The sequence below is a fragment of the Culex quinquefasciatus genome, chromosome 2 (genome assembly GCF_015732765.1).
Source record: "Culex quinquefasciatus strain JHB chromosome 2, VPISU_Cqui_1.0_pri_paternal, whole genome shotgun sequence".
NCBI classification, from domain to species: Eukaryota; Metazoa; Arthropoda; class Insecta; order Diptera; family Culicidae; genus Culex; species Culex quinquefasciatus.
Window position 1 is genome coordinate 197,125,490 of NC_051862.1, and position 20,649 is coordinate 197,146,138.

The following is a 20,649-nucleotide window of genomic DNA, read 5'->3' on the forward strand; positions in this document are numbered from 1 at the left end:
CACCGAAAGTGGTTATGACTTTTTGAAAGAAATCCTTTTTAACATCTTAAAATTCTTATACAGTCGACTCTCTGGCTGTCGATCTTCTCGATATCAATATTGCTCCATGTACCGATGAATTCTTCTGTCCCTTCAAACTGCATACTTCGATTGTCTTTATTCCTCGATATTTTCTCTTGCTTGAAGGATCTCTTCCTCGACGGTCCGTTGGATTCTATTTGCTCTAAAAATCTATTCCGGTTGTTTTTCATGGCTTGCATAGACATTTTTCTTTGAGAAACGAAACTTTGAAGGTTGTTTGACATTTCTTTGTTTTTGTTTGCTGGATGTTGCCATGATTCTCTCCCATAGCTGGTTAGCAAGAAAAAAACAATTTCAATCGAGTCTTCATTTTGCATCGTTCTGTAAACTGATGCTTCTCTTCCTCGACGGTCCCTTGGATATTGACAACCAGAGACTCGACTGTAGTAACTGAACATTAGTCTCGTAGTAATTATGGTAACAAAACTGTTTCAATTATTATTTGTTGTGTTTTTATTTAATTTTCTTGCAACATTATATTCATCGGATAATTTTGAATTTTTTTTTATTTATGTATTAACTTTCTATCATTATCACTCAAAATCACTTGCGCAAAATTCGATTCAATGTCAAAAATACTGGAAATACATGCATCGTAATTTAACCCAAAAATATCAATAAACTAATTAACGGTATAAGCCGCCCACCACGAACGGCGGCGCGCAAAATGAACATCCCCAACATGTGTCAAACAAATTGCGAGCGCACGCGGCGGCTGTATTTCAAATGATTTGAATCAAATCATCCCCCACAGCGGAGCAGTGTTGCCAGAGTAACGAATTGAGATTTTAAAAAAGAATAAGGCTTTCTAGGCCCAGTGAAAAAAATATAATTTAATTCAAAAATGACGAACTCCTCGTCACAGTGTCCTGATGCAAACAATGATCGAGCTGTAGCTGTCACAGCCCTGCGAAGTATGTTGGCTGACATATCGGGCAGCCAGTCAAAAAAACCAGCTAGAAGTCGCCTGACAAAAAACTTTTGCTAGAAAGAGATAGGAAACCTGATGCAAACAAACGTCCAGCTGTCATGTAAACATACTTTGAATGTGTTGGTAAATTTGTGACTAGAAAGCCTTATAGAGTTATCTAAGCCCGAGCTCACGCACACCAGCACCCCATTTGTTTTGCTGGCGGGTACAAAATTTAACCTCAATCTTTTTCGTGTACGTACACGCAATACATGCGCACGTAGATAACTCTATAGAGTTATCTAAGCCCGATCTCACGCACACTAGCGCACCATTTGTTTTGCTGGCGGGTACAAAATTTAACCTCAATCTTTTTCGTGTACGCACACGCAATACATGCGCACGTAGATAACTCTATACAGCCGCCCACATTTTATAATTCATAGAAATGGAAAAAGATAATTTGCTCAAAATCCTTATACAGAGCTGATTCGTTGAGATTCGTTAATTCGAATGTCCGCTTATTCGAATGCTCGCTAATAGGGTTCTAAAGCCCTGTGTCAGTTTTCATGTACAACGATAAAAAAACACGATTAAAAACCATTCCGGATCACCGTAATGCTGTTAGATCATTTTGGTCAAATCAGTTTAGCTCTGTTTCCTTGTTTCTTACCTCCAAGTTGGCATGGTTTAGTCATCATGATGTACCTGAAAACCTTTGAACAACGAGGGTCAGAGTCGAGACGGCCACAAGAAAGGGGGTGCGCCAATGTGGGAAAGGGAAATAATTTGTGATTGTAGACGGTATTGTTTTGATTCGCAACTAAGCAATTCTCTACCAAAACCGGAAATGGATTTTATTTGTGTTTTTTGATTTGGCTCAAACTTTGTGGGAGCCTTCCCTATGACCAAAGAAGCTATTTTGTGTCATTGGTTCACCTATACAAGTCTCCATACAATTTTGGCAGCTGTCCATACAAAAATGGTACGTAAATATTCAAACAGCTGTAACTATTGAATAAATTTTCTGATCAATTTGGTTTCTTCGGCAAAGTTTTAGGTATTGTTGAGGACTATTGAGAAAAAAATAAGTACACGGAAAAAGTTTTTGCCGATTTTTTAATAAAATTTTTTTTCACAAAAACTCAATTTCCCAAAATACGTATTTTTTGATTTTCGAGATTTTTTATATGTTTTTGGGGACAAAAAAACCCAACTTTTGAGCCATAGAGAAACATGGTCAGAAAATCTACCGCCAAGTTATGAATTTTTGAAAAAAAATGATTTTTAAAAAAAATCGAAGTTTCATGCAAAAACAAGTTTGACATTATTTATCAATGCAGAATTGAATTTGAAAATCGAAAAGTACTTTACAGATTTTTTGATAAAGGGCTCCGTTTTCAAGATATAGCCACCGAAAGTTTGATTGTAGCGAAATATTTGCAGATTTTGGATTTTTCAAAATAGTGACCATGAGTGATCATTTCTAATTTTTTTTTTTTTGAAAATTCAGAAAATTTGCTATAAAATTGTCTAAGAGACATTGATAATTGGACCTCTCGTTGCTGAGATACAGCGGCTTAAACAAAAAGAAACATGCAAATTGAAGTTTTATAAGTCTCACCCAAACAGCCCATCATTTTCTAATGTCGATATCTCAGCAACTAATGGTCCAGTTTTCAATGTTAAAACATGAAACATTCTCTATTAGGTTTTACGCCGACTCGATTTTGAGGTTAAAAATTTGACAGCTTGGCTGCACTGTTTACATTTTTTGCACGTGTGTCTCTGTAAAAATGTGTGTGCGTGTGCGCTCGTGACGTCACGCTGTAAAACCTAATTAGAGATCTCCACGGTTTCTCTCACGAACACCATGATCCTGCGTTAGTATTTGTATTTATAGTATTGTTTTGGTTTTGATCGATTGTGATTGCCTGAATTCCAAGCAGCTGATTTTGTTTACACTATTTTTACGCAGACATAGAAAAATCGAGTAGACGAATTCGCCTGTAAAAACCAGCTGTTTACCACGTGCTCGTGGTATAACCGTATAACACAGCTGATTTTGACAGACGAATCATTCTACTCGATTTGCAATATGTCTGCGTGTAAATTTTGTTACAAACTAACACACTCTCGCGCGTGGATATTTCTATTCCAATTTATCTACTTCACATGTTTGCTAATTCGAATGCTCACTAATTTGAACGTATTAAAATTTAAAAAATGTCTCGGTGGAGTCGCTGGTAGGCAGTTGGACTCACAATCCAAAGGTCGTCAGTTCGAATCCCGGGTGGATGGAAGCTAAGGTGTAAAAAGAGGTTTGCAATTGCCTCAACAATCAAGCCTTCGGACACCAAGTTTCGAGTAGGAATCTCGCAATCGAGAACGCCAAGGCAATGCTGTAGAGCGAATGAATTGATTTAATTTTGATTTTGAATGCAATTCCATTCGATTTATTAAATAATAACAAACCCGCTCTGTAATCAAGTCTGTCGTCAACTTATCCATCATCGCAGCAATTACTTTTTTTCGAAAAAATGTGACATTTTTTCACAGGAACGTTCTACAAAAATTGAAAATTGAAACTTCTATTGCAGATTTTTTTTTTGCTATTGTGTTTCATATGTTTATAGGTCCTTTAAGAAAAAAACTCAAGATAATAATCTTGATGGTGAAAAAATCGATGCCAACATTTCAAAAAGCATCATGTACAAACCATGCGTTTTGAGAAAAACGCATTTGAATGTTGAGCATCCATTTTCAATTACCATTTTTATATAAAAGCAAAATAAGATGTTCTAATGATAACAAACGATGAAGAACGTTGCTTTTGTTGATACTTGATCATCTATATTCAATAAAACATTATTTCCGTAATTTTATTTGAGAAAAACAAACATAACTTCTTTTGAAATAACCAACGTCGATATCACACTGCTGTCACTGAGGGGGGCGCTTTGTTATGATTCGTTTTTCTTCGCCGAATGTACATGGCACTTTTTTCATGTTGCTTTTTTTTTCGTCACGAGGTTTATGTAGCCTTTTGTTTGACAGGTTGACAGGGCTATATAAACAGGTACTGCTGATGGCAGAGATTTTGTTTATGTTACTTTATTTAAAATCATGATTAAACAGACTTTACTGAAGTAACTTTTGCTCATTTTTGGTGGAGAGGTAGCTTATTAGAAGTACTTTCAGAATATACAATAACCCAGAAAGTGTCAAAATGTACATGATGCCTTTTGAAATGTTACCGTCGAAATAATCTTTTCCATGTTTTTACTTGCGCAACCTGTTTCCCTCTACAACACTAAACAACCTCCCCAATTAGTTTGGCATCCCTGGCCCACTTTTGTTTGTGTTTGTGACATCGCGGCGGAGAGGAGGCGCCTTCTTTTTCGTTCGACTTTTCGACGTCGTCGTCGTCGTTTGTCAGTTGCCATCAAAACGTCAGCCGCCCAACAAATCGCGGACGGATTATTTTGTGTGTGCGAAAAATTTTGCTGCTGCTCGGTTTCGGGTGCGTTTGGGGTGGCCAAGGAAAAAAAATCTTCGCCAGGAAAAGTGGTTCCGCGCGTCACGGGGTCCAAGGTGCACTTCCGGTTTGGGGTGAGATTTGCTAGGTGGGAAACGCAAGGTTGGTTTTTTCCGCAACAAACAAGAACACGGACCATTTTCGCCTGATAATCTCGTGCAGCGGGTCGGTTCTGGGACCTGTCAGACGAAGGGACGAAGTGACCAGCGGAGGAACGACGTACACCGTGTTTGTGTGTGCGTGTTTGCGCAAGAGAAAGAACTGCACGGAGGAAAAAGGAAGATAAAAGTGGACATCCTCGCTTCAAGAAGGCAGAGCTTCAATCCGGAACTTGCGGGGAATCGACGCTGCGTTTTTGGTGGACTTGTTCTAGTACGCGATTTTCGGTGTTGAACCCCCGTGTTCCCTCCACGTTCCCCAACATTCTCTTGCTCATTCTGGCCCAGCTCTCCGTGGCCACTGCCTGCCTGCCATCGTCGTCGCCGTGCCGTTGCCGTGCAAGTGTTTGCAAAGTTACGCGAAATATGTGCTGTTGAAAGGTACAAGAGAAGAGCTCTCCTTCCTGATCCCGTGGTGTGGTAGCAGAGAAGAAAATCAACAATCGAAAACGGGAAGAATCTTCCGAGTGACCCAAGAGATCCCGTGTTTCCGGAGCGAAAGGTTAGTGGCCGCGAGGAGGACACACACAATGTGGTGTTGGTTTTTGTGGGCTGTTGTTTTTGGGGGGAACCATTTTGAAACGAGTTCGAGCGAAGCAAACAAAAAAAAAGTCCTCTGCAAACGTCGATTCCTTCGCCGTCGATTGTGTGTTTGGGGCATCGATTCTTACTCCGGGAGTGGTGTCCATTGAAGAACAGCAAACCCCTCAGCGCTTCTGCGCGCCCCGGCCTGGGGTTTGTGTGTGCTTGCGATGGGTTGTAAACAACAACTCTTTGGGTTCTTTCGACGATTTGTGGGAAAACTAGGACAGATGAATCGTTTTGGAAATTGCATTTTGGGTTTTGATTGAGAAGGGAATAGTTAAATATTTGCAAATTTGATACACCGAGAGCGAGTGGTTTGTTTTTCTCCAGTCCTAGAGTGAAGAGTGTGTGCAGTGGGTTGATTTATCGCCCTGCGAGGGTGATGAGAATGTTTTGTGCAATAATTCTGACGTCAACCTGCTTTCTTCAGCGACGGTGGAGTGGTGACGAAAAAACTAGAAAAAATATGCGTAATTTGAGAATGCGTGCATGTTTTGTTAAAAACTTAGTTTAATTATATTGTTCTACTTTAAAACCTAATTAAGTTAATCAAATCAAACCATTTTTTAGACTCAAGTCAACCCTGAATTGCCACGTTCAAAAAACTTGAAGGCTTACTCAGATTATTTTCTAAATTTGGTCATAATATATGTTGAAGGTGTGATTGCGAGATAACCCGCATTTTCAGCCAAGCCAAAAATTGCCCCATTCCATTTATAACTACTCTTCTCAAGACACCAAAGCTCCAGAAATGCACCTTTTTCGGAAAATCAATTTCCACGTAATTTTGCGATCTGGACCACTGCGCATTGAAAAATCTTTAAAAAGTCAAAATTTCTCTTTTCTGGGTCAACTTCCATATCCAATATCAAAATCAGTAGTTTGTTGCGTTGCAGACCCCTTCCCTAACAAAGACGTGGAATGTAAGTACCTCATCACTCTAAATTAGCTATTATAATACGTCAAACAAACATACTCGCACTTTTTGACAGTTTGCCTGTTTTGTTTGTTTGCAAAAACTTTGACCTGCATACATTTGGCTTTTTTCGCGAGTTTGGCAAACTGTCAAATACGAACAATAAACTTAACCTGGGACAACTTAACCCCCGGTGGTAGTGAAGGAACTGTCACTTTTTACACGGCGCTCTGTCACTGTCAAAACCAACGTTTGGTAGTGTGTTTGGACTCCGTGTAAGAGGGTTTTCAAACTAAAAAGTGGCCCCGTTTGTTTGACAATAGTGTCAAACCATCAGGGTTTGAGTGTAACAATCCATATCGACAACGAAAGAGTCCACTGTAGCTTCTTAAAACCCTTAAATCTAGTTGGTTGTAACGAAATCTAGTGGTTGTAAAACGAAATTTATCAATTTTATTTCTGGAGTAGTTTTTCAAAACAACCTATCCAATGCTTTTTAAAGATCTAAAATTGGCTTTAAATTTGATTTTTGACGAATTTTAAGATCGAAGCCCGCCAAGGAGCGAGGTTGGGTTGTAGAGGGTTAAATTTATTTTGCAGAGGTTTCCGTGAATTGATAACTGCTTTGAAAAAAATAATCGCAGTGTTTCTCCATAATCTCTTTTGATACTACATATTTGCCTTAATATATATATATATATTTTTTTTTTGCAGGCCAAGGGCGCATGATACTAATGATACTCGTCGGTTGACACACCTAGGCGAGGAACATCCCGGAAAGAGCCCAACTACATCCGTAGTGCTGTTTGGACAAAACAGCATGGCTCTGGTTCCTTGCAAGTGTCCTATTTTCTTACCTCCACGTTGGCTAGGTTTAGTCATCATGATGACAAGGTGTAACCTAGCTGGTGGCCTGTGGAAACGACTCGTAAACCTTTGACCAGCGAGGGTCAGAGTAGAGACGGCTAGAAGAAAGGGGCGCGTCAATGTGGGAAAGGGAAGTAATTTGTGATTGTAGACGGTATTGTTTTGATTCGCAGTATGAGTATTGAGTCAACTGCTGTGGATGTACCTGAAACATCGCACAACGGGGTTTCTCTTCTTTCCGTTTCAGCTACCACCTATCTTCTGTTTATTTTGTTTCTCGGATTTTCTAACGCGGCTTCTGTTTACTATCCTCTATTTGATTTCGATTTTACTCATTTGATTCTCTTATTTCTCAACGCTTTTCCACTCTATTTTACCAATTGATGCTGCTGTAACAAACTGTCTGCTTTCCCTTAATTTGGTAGCGATGTCAATTTTGTTTATCATGTGCCTTTTCTTTATTTATCTATTTGAATAATTTCTCATCTTCCCTGTAAATTGCCCTCAATACAATCTAAGCTTGTTTGTTACCTCTATTTATTAACTATTGTTAATTTCTTTATCTACTTCATAAATTACTATCTTTCTTTTACTTTTGATTCTTTACATAGTATATTTCCTTCACTGTCCATTGTTTTGAAACTTCACTTTTTTCTTAAGCAAGGTTGGAGCCTTTACTCAATTTATGGAATGATTAAAGGATTAACACAAACATTACTATTGTACTTTTGGTAAACATTTATAACATGCTTAGGACCAAAATTGTAACAAAACACCGCGACAAAAGAAATAGCAACAGATAAACACGACTTAACATTAGGGAATATTTTAGGAGAAAACAATACACAGTAAAATAACAACTAGTTTTTGAATTCAAACTAAAAATAAAACAGTTTTTGCTTTAATGAAAATTGATAGGCACACTTTGAATGGTTAGGCGCTTATACTTACATCAAACCCTACGTAATGTACCACCCCCGGCCGAGTTAAAATGCGTAACCGGAAAAGAAGGTGTGCATGCCTGGCACGAACACTCAAAGCGTGTTCTAGCGTGCTGCTCGTACTGACTCAGAGCAAGGGTGAGATGTAGGTGTAAGGGCAGTGCGTGTTCGTCGGGAACCTGGTGCATAAGATCGGTCAAGGCCCGTTCTTACACTGAAAATTGCGAATTGCGAGTACATATTTGCCTTAATTTTTAGAGAATAATTGATGAAAGTATTATTTTAGTTTTGTTGCCATACCCCGACTTCGACCAGGACCTAGGGAATTTTTTTTTAAAAAATCGCGATTTTTATCCATGTAATAAATAAAACTTAAATTTCATTAAAATGGTGGTTAGTTGTGGCTGACGTAGCGGAAACCTAACGGCTAATATTCCATTCTAATGGAAAAATAATCAACTAACGAACACTAAAACGCGTTTTTTTTTTCAGAATACTTGATTTGGAATAACAGCCGATAAATATAAACTCAATAAAAATAAACTCAAAAAATAAACGTCTCATTAAAATAATGTAAACATCTATAAAAAAAAATCATTCAAAATCCCTGTTCAATCAGTCTGAAATGACAAAAGGAGTTATTCTTGTGTCATAACTAGAGGTGGGCAAAAAAAGAGCGAGCCGCACAAAGAGCCGGTTCATTGAAAAGAGCGAACGAACCATGGCTCACAAAAAAGAACCGTGGTTCTTTTTTGAACTTCGGTCTTTTGGAAGAACCGTTCCAAGATGGATTAATTTTTCAACTTGTTATAAATATAATTTATTGAATTTCCAACAAAATGTAGTGTTTAATCTGTTTTTGAGAGTTAAAATACAATTTAAAATATTTCAATGCTGAGCTATTCCAACTCAAATCAGGAATTTTTCTAGTACTTTTGTAGATTGTTTAATTATTCCAGGCCGACAGTTTTGTGTAAACGAGTTAAGTGATGCTATCAGAATCTGTGATTACAATTTAAGTGATATACTAACCATTCGTAATTGTCAAAACATCCATAGAGTCTCGATCAATCAATAATGAAATGATATCGGACAAAATTCGTTAATCTGTTGAACTAACGGTTCTCGAATTATGGTTGTATCGACCATTGTTGCGAATCGAGGATTTACTGGAGTTTCGACGATCAAATGGAGCCTAACATTTCAAATGGACACAAGGGTTTTGTGAACAGGAGTTCATCTCTTTCACTCAAATGACAGTTTATATTAGTATGATAGGGATACACTCTTGTTTGCAGAGCTTCTGTGTCCTAATGAAATGGAAGGCACGAAATAGTCTTCTTGATGAAGAGTATTCAACTTGTAAAGTATGAACTGTTCATTTATGTTTATTGGTTTTGGAAGCGGCAAGTCAGGTTTAAAAACAAGGTAAAGGTGTTTGGCTTTGCAATTAAAATTTCGGGGATTTGAGATTCAAGTTACTTTAAGACAGTTTAGTTAGTTAGTTTTCCGTAAATGAATAATTGGACTTAAATGATCAGTTGAACTGGTCGGAGTGTACTATTTCATTAGCAGATCTGCTTCTAGTTGTAATGTACGACAAGACTACTGACGGACGCGACAGGACGGGGCCCAGAAAAAAAGTCCTCAAGATTTATATTCCCTAGACAAGTTAGTTTTCATCTTTTGTTTTCCAGTATTTTTTTTTAATTTCCTTTAAATTAGAAATACATCATGGTTCCCTTTGTATAAATCTCAAATTAGTTTTAGATTAAATCATAATGTCAGATTTCCTTTTTTCAGTTTTAAAGTTAGAATAACGTAACTGCTCAAGTCATCCAAGTTCTTACTACTCACACCTACACTAATTTTCTTTCACCTTCCCCCTCCCGATCCCCTATATCTTCCGGTGGTGTTCATTTTGTATGCAATACTAGTTCGGCCACTACCCTTTTTTCCACAAGAAATCGGACTTGGACTGACTTGAGGCCGCGTCCCCCACCTTGCTCCGTAAAACGAAAACGAACGAAAACGAAGATGATTTACTATCCAGATTTCTACCACACTGAAAAAAATATTCTGTTTTTAGTTATGAGCAATGTAATTAAGCTTATATCTGTAAGCCCATGCATCCAATTGAAAAGCTGTCAAAGGCAAACTGGAAAATCGGACAAACTTTCCGGTAAAAATATTTTCGAGACTGAAAAATCAAGTCTGTCATATAGAAAATGCGAAAAACCACCAAAAAAAGCTATTTTTTCAACATTTTTATTTTTAAAAACGCTGTAACTTCGCAAGGATTGGACTTAGGACAATGGTCAATATAGAGACTTTTATGTAAAATTGTCTGGAAAATCGATTCCCACTATCGGTTTTTGAAAATTTTGACATTTAGGCCACTTTTCAAAAAAACAGTTTTAGTAAATGATTTTTGTTTTTTTTTTTAGGAGAGACATACCATCCTGCATTTTTCGTGAGTCTTTGTAACATTCTAGGCTATTTCCTCAAAAAATTTGAACGAAAAAAAATCGTGACTTCACCATAAAGTTTAACTTATAAACATAAAAATTGAAAAATCCCTTAGAAGTGGCGTGTATTTTTCTTTCAGTGTATTTTTTTCAGAAAGCTCGTCCAATTTCCTACAAGTTTGTCTTTGACCACTTTTTGGTACGATGCAACGCCTTCGAGATACAGTCATTTTTAAATTACAGAATACAAAAATATTTAAATACCTTACGCCCTTCTCAAGTGTTATTTTCGAGTACTATTGGCTCCATATACACAAAAATGGCTTATATAGGTCTAGGATAACATGTCTACAAAGTTTCATTGAAATCGGAGAGGGTCGGGTACAAAAGTACCAGAAAATTTCCTGATTTAAGCTGGAATTGCTCTGCTAATAAAAAATAATCTCAGCACTATATTTTAGGATAAAACGCAGCAGGTTATATAGGCATGGCATTTTAAGAGCTGAATCGTCATATTCCAAGTAGCAACTTTCTTATCATATATATAGAAAGACTCTCAATAGTATTGATGTCAATATTCGAGAACCACTTAATTCAAGCTCATATTTTCAGTTTCCTTCACTTTTTTTTTTATTTATTAAAGTAATTGATTTTCTTTATAAAATAAAATAACTTTTAATTGTATTTATAGTAAATTTAAGTATTGCCCGAATACAAATTTGAGCATTTCAAATTGCTTAACTTTTACATTATTACCAAAAATCTACTAAATAGGTAGCTTAGATATTTGGGAAGAAAAATTAAATCCTCTTGCCCGAATAAACTTAAGCGTTTATAGACTTTAAATTAGAGTGTAGAAAAAATATTATCTTTGAATAAAATACCAGCATTAGTTCAATTTTGACAGAAATAATCGCAATTTTAAAATTAAAAGCAATTTCTCCAAAACCCTAGATTTTTGTTTGGATGCCAAAATATCCTGTTCATCCATATTTTGAAAGTGGGTCTCGTGGCGCAGGGGTAGCGGCTTCGGCTGCCGATCCCGATGATGCTATGAGACGCGGGTTCGATTCCCGCCTTATCCACTGAGCTTCTATCGGATGGTGAAGTAAAACGTCGGTCCCGGTTTCACCTGTCTCGTCAGAGGCGCTGGAGCAGAAATCCCACGTTAGAGGAAGGCCATGCCCCGGGGGGCGTAGTGCCAATAGTTTCGTTTCCATATTTTGAAAAAGAGCGAAAGAGCCGTTCAAATGAGCGGCTGTTTTTAATGAGCGAACGAAAATGAGCGGCTCTTAAACAAGCGGTTTTGCCCACCTCTAGCTCATAATAATATTAAATAAAAAAATAATAATATTGTCCTGCGAAATTTATTTCTTGCTTTAGATGTATGAATGTGTAAATTTTTCGATAACATGTTCAAAATAAAGTTCCAAATCATTGCGTTATTTGACACATATTTTCCGATTCTCGACATTTTAATTCAGTTGGTTTTTGCAAATTTTGTATTATTTGTCAAATTTACGCGATCGCACAAATAAGCCACATGTATTTCGTGAACCTACACGACAAATCTCTTGCCAATCACTCGCATGTTACGGTCATCGCTCTAACCCTACATACCGCAACCACATGACTTTAAATACACCCGGTTCTCTCAAATCCACCGACTTTGAGAACTGCAACGTGTGCGACTCACGCTCACGAACGAAATTGGCCGCGCAATCATTTCTCGCGGTAATTAGCTTACAAGCCAAGCCAAAACAAGTCGTTTCTCGTCAAACTCGACACGGTGTCAACAAGTGGTCCTCCGCTTTCAGCGAGCTGAGTTTGAGCCGCGAGCGTGTAGTTTCAAGCAATTTAATGTTTAAGGACACCCTCCAAGCCAAGCATCGACCCATAAGCTGCGGGTGCGTTATGCGTCGTCCAATGAGGAGGGGATTTGTGCTGACTCAGGGGAATCTTCCACGAAGGAATTTCACAACTATTCAAAATATGAAGACCACGACCAGCACCAACGATGCTCTCTTTCTCTTTATCCTTGGGGCACGAGGAGGATTGGCGCCTTTCTGGTGACCAACCTCAGACCAAAGAGGAGAAACCTCGAACGTAATTTACCCATTATTCATTCGCGTTTTTTTTCATTCATCCGACAAAGGACCCTTTTCGAATACTCTTTTTTCTCGCTGGGGCAAACTATGAATGAATCGTGTGACCACCGGGTACGTGTGTGCCCGTGTGAGGATTTAGAGTGAACGAAAATACACGAAACATCTCGTGACGACGACGCGACGATGCCAAAAAGAACCGCCGACTGCGTCGTCGGTTTCCTGATCTTGACACTGCAGGCCTGGTTGATTCACAATTTTAAAAGCTGCAGTGGCAATTGCAGGGTGTCAACTCAGAAGCTGTTTCAAAAATGAAAATAATTATTTTTAATTTAATTATTTATTTATTTTTTTGAACCTAAATCAGTTTTTGAACTAAACAGAACTTCGTTCTTTACGCCATTTTCATTGAAGGCGCTTTTAAAACCCAACCTTCCCGTTTCACCTTAAGGTTAGGTATTCAAAAAAAAAAATCCGTGTATGGTTAAGTTACATAAATTGATCAAAAACTTAAATTGTCTCGCTTGTTTTTTAATACCCCTGACTCAAGGCATTTTCAAAAACACTCAAAAAGCAAAAAATGGAAATTTAGTTTATTGGACCTTTTCAAAAAAAAAAAAAAAACTCCAGATCTGATCAATGGTTCCAAGATAGGGTAAATATATCCTTTCTAATCAAACACCTATCTTCGTCATATGGAGAGTTTGATGCTCGATAAAAGCTCCAAAAAGACTATCTAGGTTATAAACTTACCAGCAACAGCACCGCCTCAAGTAAGCACGCAAATTTATGTCACTTACTGGCCAAAAAGATCAAATTCAATGCACTTTTGATCATAGTTTCTATTTTGCGAGACCATTTCTCATCATTTTGGTAGCACACACAGGGACACACGCGAGCAACACCCAACCGCTTAATGAATATCGTCAAAATCAACTTTTCACTTTCGCTTACTTTTTCACAGCGCTTTCGATACTGCTCTGCTCCCAACATTCGGCAACATGTTCTTTTGAACATTAGTTAGTCACTCACTTGAAAAATAATCCCGAAACATGTAAATAATTAGCAAGCGCCATCCAAAAAACAAACACGTAAGTCTTTTGACGTTTCAATTTTGACTATACATTCCAATCGAAGGCTGAAGAAAACCAAACGAGAAGCGAAGGCAAATAAAGAACAAAGGGTGGCTACCAACACCACCGCAGCGCTTGTGGTGTTGCCAGGAAACTTTCTCTATAAATCCTACTTTTTGTGAGTGTTCGCTTAAAATTTCATCAATTTTGGCAGCACTAAGCAGACCCAAAAGAGCGCTGGAAGAAAAAAAAAAGAACTAAGCTGAAAATAGAAAAATGGGCGTGGCCCAATGCACTCGACTGATTAGAATGCATTTGGGAAATATTTTTTTTAAATGCTTGTAAAATAAAAAGCATAACATTAAATAAAATACTTGGTTTTAGTGAATTTCAAGGAACAATCCAGATTATCCAGCATCATTCAAACGCGACCGCTTATTAGGCTTAAAAATGGGCATATTTCCCCTATCATCGATTGAACATTGAGGGTCAATTGAGTAGCACTAATAATTGTTGATTTTTTAGTTTATTTATTCAGATTTTTTCTATAAATATGCATTCAGTTAAATATTATTGAGTGTCCAATCACATGGCTTGTTAACATTCTTTGAAAGGCTTCTCAACAACCAAAGGTCGACTAATAATGTCCAAAAAAGCAAATTGTAGAGAATTTTCTCAGCTCTTATAGGGGAACTATACCCTTTCTCAGCCTATTTCTATTATCGGCCTATCAGCACTTTGATCATGAATTACAGCTTTCATAAAGTGTTTTTGACTGTTCCAAAGTAATTAATAGCTCAAATAAAAGTGAGCAAGCAACTCTCCATTGTTGAAACATCTGAAAATGTTGATTTAATAGCGGAAAACGGAAAAGTGATGAGAATTGGTCGAACGGCTTAGAGTGATTAGAATGGGCATATTTCCCCTAATTTATTTTTTCATGGTTAGACAAGGATGGACACTATTTTTAAAAATGGAAATTAAATTTGTTTTATAATTAAACCTGAAATTTCGTATAACTCAAAAACGGTGCAATTTATATTTTTTTTTTCTTTAATTTTTTAATGATGAATACAATTTACCATCTAAACATGATTTCTCTACTAAAACATAATAACAATTTTACAAGAATTGCCCTCTTTGATTTTTGTAAAAAAAAATTATATGTTTTAGTAGACAAATCATGGTTAGATGATAAATTGTATTCATAATCAAAAATTAGAAATTAGTCAAAATCAAGTTTTTGTGATATAAAAACATTTATTTTTTTATAGCGTAAATTTTTATTTAACAGTCCTGATCATATTTATAACTTTGCTCACCAGATCGATCAGAAAATTTCTTCTTGAGATACAGAAGACCTGAATGAAGACTTGTATTAAGAAACTAATGATGCAGAATTGCTCAGATGCAAAAACAAAATTTGCAATCAAAAATAATTCCTCGAAAAGTTTAATTTTTTTTTCAATTTTGAAAATATTTTTAAAAGGTAAAAAGCAGGGATGGAATAATCACAAAAAAATCATTTTCGCTTGCGAACTTTTTTCACCCGCGAAAGAGAGAGGAGGCAAATCACGCAAAAGAAAATCGCTCCCGAACTTCTCCAAAAAATCAATCTGTGGATTATTTTTTGTGATTTTCCTTGTTAGCATCACTTTAAACTATTTATTCCGCTTTGTTTACACTCATTGCCCAACTACAAAAAGTGACAGTTCATTTTTCGACCTGTGTCGTTACACATGCAAGTGTAGTAGTGAAAAAGATGTTCCGCCGAATAATCAAGATGATGATTTTTTTAGATTCCTTTTAACGATCTTTCGTGCGCGAGAGAGGAGAGCCATGCTCCTTTTGGATTTTTTCTCTTGATGAACGTCCAAAGATTTTCTTTTGATGATGATTATTCCATCGCTGGTAAAAAGTATTTTCGAAAATCTGTGAAAAAAATCTAACATTTCTTTCTTTATCAATTTAAATTTTGTGGAAAATATGTTTTTCTCAGAGTCATCTAATTAGCCCTCATTTTCGAAACAATTGGTTTGATTGTTGTTGTTGATGTTAAAAATTCAAACTTTTGTGAAATTGTCTGCTCTTTTCTAGTAAACCTAATTTTATAATTTTAGTACCAAGGGTAAAAAACTGCTTTTTTGTCACTTTCATATGTTTGGCTAGATTTTTCAGTTCGCATATAGAAATATTTTTTTCAGGTATGCTTTCTATCATAAAGTTTTTTTTTTAAATTGCGAGAATAATTAACAATCAAATAAACACTTTAAAATACTCATAACTTAAAAACAATACACTTTATCAAAAAAATGTGCAGCGTTTTTTTTTCGATTGCAAATTGATTTTGACCATCCAAACTCCAGCACAAAAGGTGCCTTTTTCAACATATCAAAAAATAGACCAGAAATCGATTTTTAAAGGGTACTGCATCTATTTTTCAAAGTTTGTGTCGCCTTTTTTGACGATTTTTTTTTAAAATCCAGAGTAATTTAACTTAAGTTCTACGAAAAACTTTACTTTTCTTGATTTAATTTTTTTCTTGTTTCATTTTTAGGATGTATTTTAATTTGCATTTATCCTGTTTAGTTTATGTTTGTTTTTGGTAGTATTTGGCCTATTCTACCACTTCCTATCATTACATTTAGCCTTTCTAGTTTTTTCATGTTTTTACAATCACCTTTTTATTTTTTTGCTTATTTTTCATATTTTCTACTATAAAACGATACCATTATCATTTAAATTGTTGAAAAAATGCATAGTCTGGTATACTACATAAATTACTATTTTACATAATGTAGAGGAAAAAATATATTTTATAAAACATTGGCAAAGTCAAATAAAACAAGTCACCTTATAATTTTCTTGAATTTAAAGAGTTCTTCTTTCCAATGCTTTTTAACACTGGAACGCCCAAGCCTCCCAAAAAAGGTGGAACGGTAACTTCAATTCGCTGGTTCTCGGGCATTACTCAACCAATCGGGACGATTCTTGTTTCCAGTGATTTGTAAGAATGTCTAGATGATCCTAAAATTTTGCAGAACTTGATTTGAACAAATCTGTATTTTTTGCGACCGAAAACATCGTTCCACCTTTTTTTAAAACGACTGCCTCCGTGGAATTTTCGGCGATTTTTTTTACACGCGAAAAAAAAAGTTGGAACGATGTTCTTGATCGCAAAAATTACAGATTTGATCAAATTCAGTTCTGCAAAGTTCTAGAATCATCTAGACATCCTAACAAATCACTGGAAAGAAGAATCATCATGATTGGTTGAGTTATGCCCGAGAACCAGCGAGTTGAAGTTACCGTGCCAACTTTTTTGGAGCCTTGGGCGTTGGAATGTTAAAGATCAAAAATTGGTTGAAAAATTGGAAATGGAATTCAAAATACAGTTGATTCACCAGTTATCGTTGTCTGCTTTCGCGATTTTACTTCAATTATTTTCAAACAGCTTTCTCCGAATATTTCGTTCTATTACTTGAAGTGAAGACAAGTTAAATTTGTAATTGAATAATCGACAAAATATTGGGAAGTACAATCCTTCACTTTAAAATCCACGGGGTTTCTTTATAAATCATCGCAAACCCTCAAACCAGAAAGAGTAGATACCCTGTCCAACCGCCACTGCAGCAGTGCAACGCTGGCGTCGCGATTTTATGATGATGGCATCGATTCAGACCACAAAACAAGCCAGTGCCTCAACGTCTCGTGTGTACTGTTGCGACAGGGTCGAGATTGTTTCTGCCACGGTTTCCCACTTCCTGATGAGTAAATTCATCCGCATCACCCGTATAGTTACTGACTGAGAAATCATCTGGCTTCACTTTATGCTTGGGAAGTGTTTGATTTCATCGGATTTTCAGGGGTTAATAATAAGAATTACTCAATGCAAGATGTTTCTTGGGTGTAACAATTTAATGTTTCATTTTTAAACATAATCCAACGTATGACTCAAACATAACAAAAATCTTCTGTGAACAATTAGTTTAGTCATGTAAAAAGATGCCTCCTCACGACTTTGTTTACATATCACCGGAGTGAGCTAATAGTCGTGCGTAATTCTTATTTCGTGTAAGCCTGGCTGATGCACTGATCGTGTAATCTTGTTTTCGATGCCAAATTACGGGCGGAAAAACGTGTGCGAACGCGCGCGATGTTTACAGTTCAGCAACGCATCATCATCGGCGTCGTCAGGCTAGCGTTTTTCGACCTTTCAGCAGTTTAATTGGATTAGGTAGTAGTTTGAAGTGAGTGTGACCGGTTCAGCGCAGTTGAGCGAGTGGGCGGAGGTGATTCCCAATTCGAGTTATTGTTCGGTATTTCATACTGTTGTTGTTGTTGCTGTTGTTTGAAATAAAGTATTATTGGGGTTTAAAAAATGTTTGCAACGGTCTTAGTTATTTTTAAGGCAATCAATCATTCAAAATTGACTAAAATGGGGTCCCAGAGTTCAAATTTTATGTTAAAAATTTAAAAAAATCACGAAACATTTTTTTCGTGATTCGATTAGCTGAAGTATCATACAAACCTTCGGATAATCGAAACTTTAGATAATCGAGTCTGGACTGCATAAAAAATAAAATTTCTTTAATTTATTTTGTCTTTTATACAGTAAATTACATTTCAAAATTGAAATTGAAAAAAATGTGGATTTCATTTGATAACCAAAATGATCCGAATTTTCGAGATTTTCAAATTTTATCGATTTGTTTGACTAAAAGTATAAAGATGTAAATAACAAGCCATAGTCTTAACGTTTGAATGAAAAAAGTGTTTTAAAATGCAGTTCAGTTGTTTTGCAATGATTAGTTTAAAAAAAATGTAAGATTTAATAAAAACACATTTTTTTGCGAAAAAAAAACTGTTTGCGGTACCATACATCGGAAATTTTCAAAAAATCAAAAGATTTTTCAATAAATCCAAACACACTTAAAAATTATTCTAAACTCAGGGGATTGCATTTAAAAAAGGATTTTTGCTGGTTGCACTTAAATTTGCATTAAAATTTTTCAACATTTGAATGAAAAAAGTTTTTTAAAATGCTTTGTACAACTCTCCAGTTCTTTTGCAATCATTAATTTCCATAAAATCGAAGTATTCTAATCTAATCTAATCTAATCAGACCCTAGCGCAGCCAATCTTTCGAAGGGATCCTGGAGAGTGCCTTAGGTTAGATGACGCCTAGCACTCTTCTTGTCATTTATTAACATTTGTAGTGCGCCATTGCATCGGAATGCATTGAAACAACACAAGCGTTAAAGCGGCCAGGCCTACTGCGTAAAGCCGTATCGCAGAGATGACTCGTAATTGGGTTGAGTTTGAGCACTGAGTGTTCGAACAACAACACAATTCTGAATCGACAGGGGAGGAAGAAGCGTGGGGACACACCACCATACGCTCCGAGATTTTGGTTGTATTCGTTGGGAGCACCATGCTAAGAAGGTTTGGTACTCCGGGACCCTATGCGATGGGACATTTGTATTTCCACGAATGCCCTGGACACTATTTGCCGTGGTTATAGCGCCACAACTCGCTCTAATTTCCATAAAATTGAAGTATTGACGAAAATTATATTTTTTTTGCGAAAAAAAAAGTTTATGTGATCGGAATTCCATAAAAATTTCAAATATGTTTAATCCAGTCCAAAAAAACTTAATCATATTTAGCTTTTTAGCAGAAAAATGTTTTTAGATTGTTTTCAATTGATTATACTTCTATTTTCATTAACATTTTGAAGTTTAAAAAATATATTGAAAGGGGGGCGATTCGACCGTAGTAAAATTTTTACGAAGCCTTCGGATAGTCGAGTTTCAAATTTAAAAAAATACAACATTTATTTTAAATTGAATATCAATATCTACAAATTAAATAGGGAAACTTGATAAATAAAAAAAATACATGAATTCTCATGTTAGGCCGTTGCCTCCTTCAAAATCGGCCCAAACAATCAGGGGTAAAAAAATATGTTTTCGAAAAACTTCCAATATTTTTTTTTCGAAAAACTTCAAAAGTTTAATAAAAAATTAAGTCTTCCCGAACAAACAGAAATAAATTTGGAATAACATTTTTTGATATTTGAAATTACTGGGCCACTAACATTTTATGTTATTTATAACAAGTTTCGTTATTCACTATTATGATTTTGCTGTTATTGGATTGTTATTGTTATACCAGACTAATAACATTTTGAGTTATTCTTCGAACAAATCTTTGTTATTCTTTGTTGTGATTTTCCCAACTACAGTTATAGTTATTTTTTTCCATAACAAAAAATGTTATTCCCAAGTTGTTTTGGCTTTCAACCAATATCAGACTAATAACCAATTTTGTTATGATAACATAAACTGTTATTAAACCCTTTTGCAAAAATGGATTTTTCAAGAAGATTCCATAACACTTTCTGTTATTTTAACAGTATTTGTTATTGAAATGGCATGCGTTTTGTTATTACCGCCTGCCCTGGTTTTCGACAGAAAACAATTTGAAATGCATTTTCCTGCATTTATAATCGTATTTAGCATGTTTGAGTTTATTTACTTTTTTAATATTTTAAGTTTCACAAAAAAAAAAACAACGTACGGTGTCGCAATTAGTTATTTTCCTAAAAACTTTTTTTCGTCAATTTCTAGATATTTTTAGATGATTGCAAAACAGCTGGGCTGATGTGAAATGCCATTTAAATCGCCGTGGCTTGAAATTTCATTTTTTTTTTTTGCCTTTCTTACAATAGAAAGGTTTAAGGTTTGCTTATTTTTAATTCCAGATTGACATTTCGGCAAGGATGGTCACGATTCTGATTTTAAGATTTTTCTTATGTGAACTGTTTGTTACTATAAACTTACAATTCTTTATCATTACGGTCATGTCTGTTACATACCCCCCTAAACCATACACAGTTTTTTATGCATTATCGTTATATTTACATGATAATTGACATAGGGCATAGGACCGTTTGAATTCGTGATTTTTTAATCGCGTTTCATATCTGTTCGAAATTTTTATCC

The 20,649-nt window shown here is 35.9% G+C and overlaps 1 protein-coding gene across 1 annotated transcript in view; it reads left to right on the forward strand.

Annotated features, from left to right (window-relative positions):
• The first annotated feature begins 4,416 nt into the window (after nucleotides 1-4,416).
• LOC6036471 (protein phosphatase 1B) overlaps nucleotides 4,417-20,649 on the forward strand; it is a 33,825-nt gene continuing 17,592 nt past the window's right edge. Inside the window, exon 1 of the mRNA XM_001846469.2 lies at nucleotides 4,417-5,189. The gene's annotated coding sequence lies outside the window, so the exon portion shown is untranslated. The remainder of the gene's footprint in view (nucleotides 5,190-20,649) is intronic.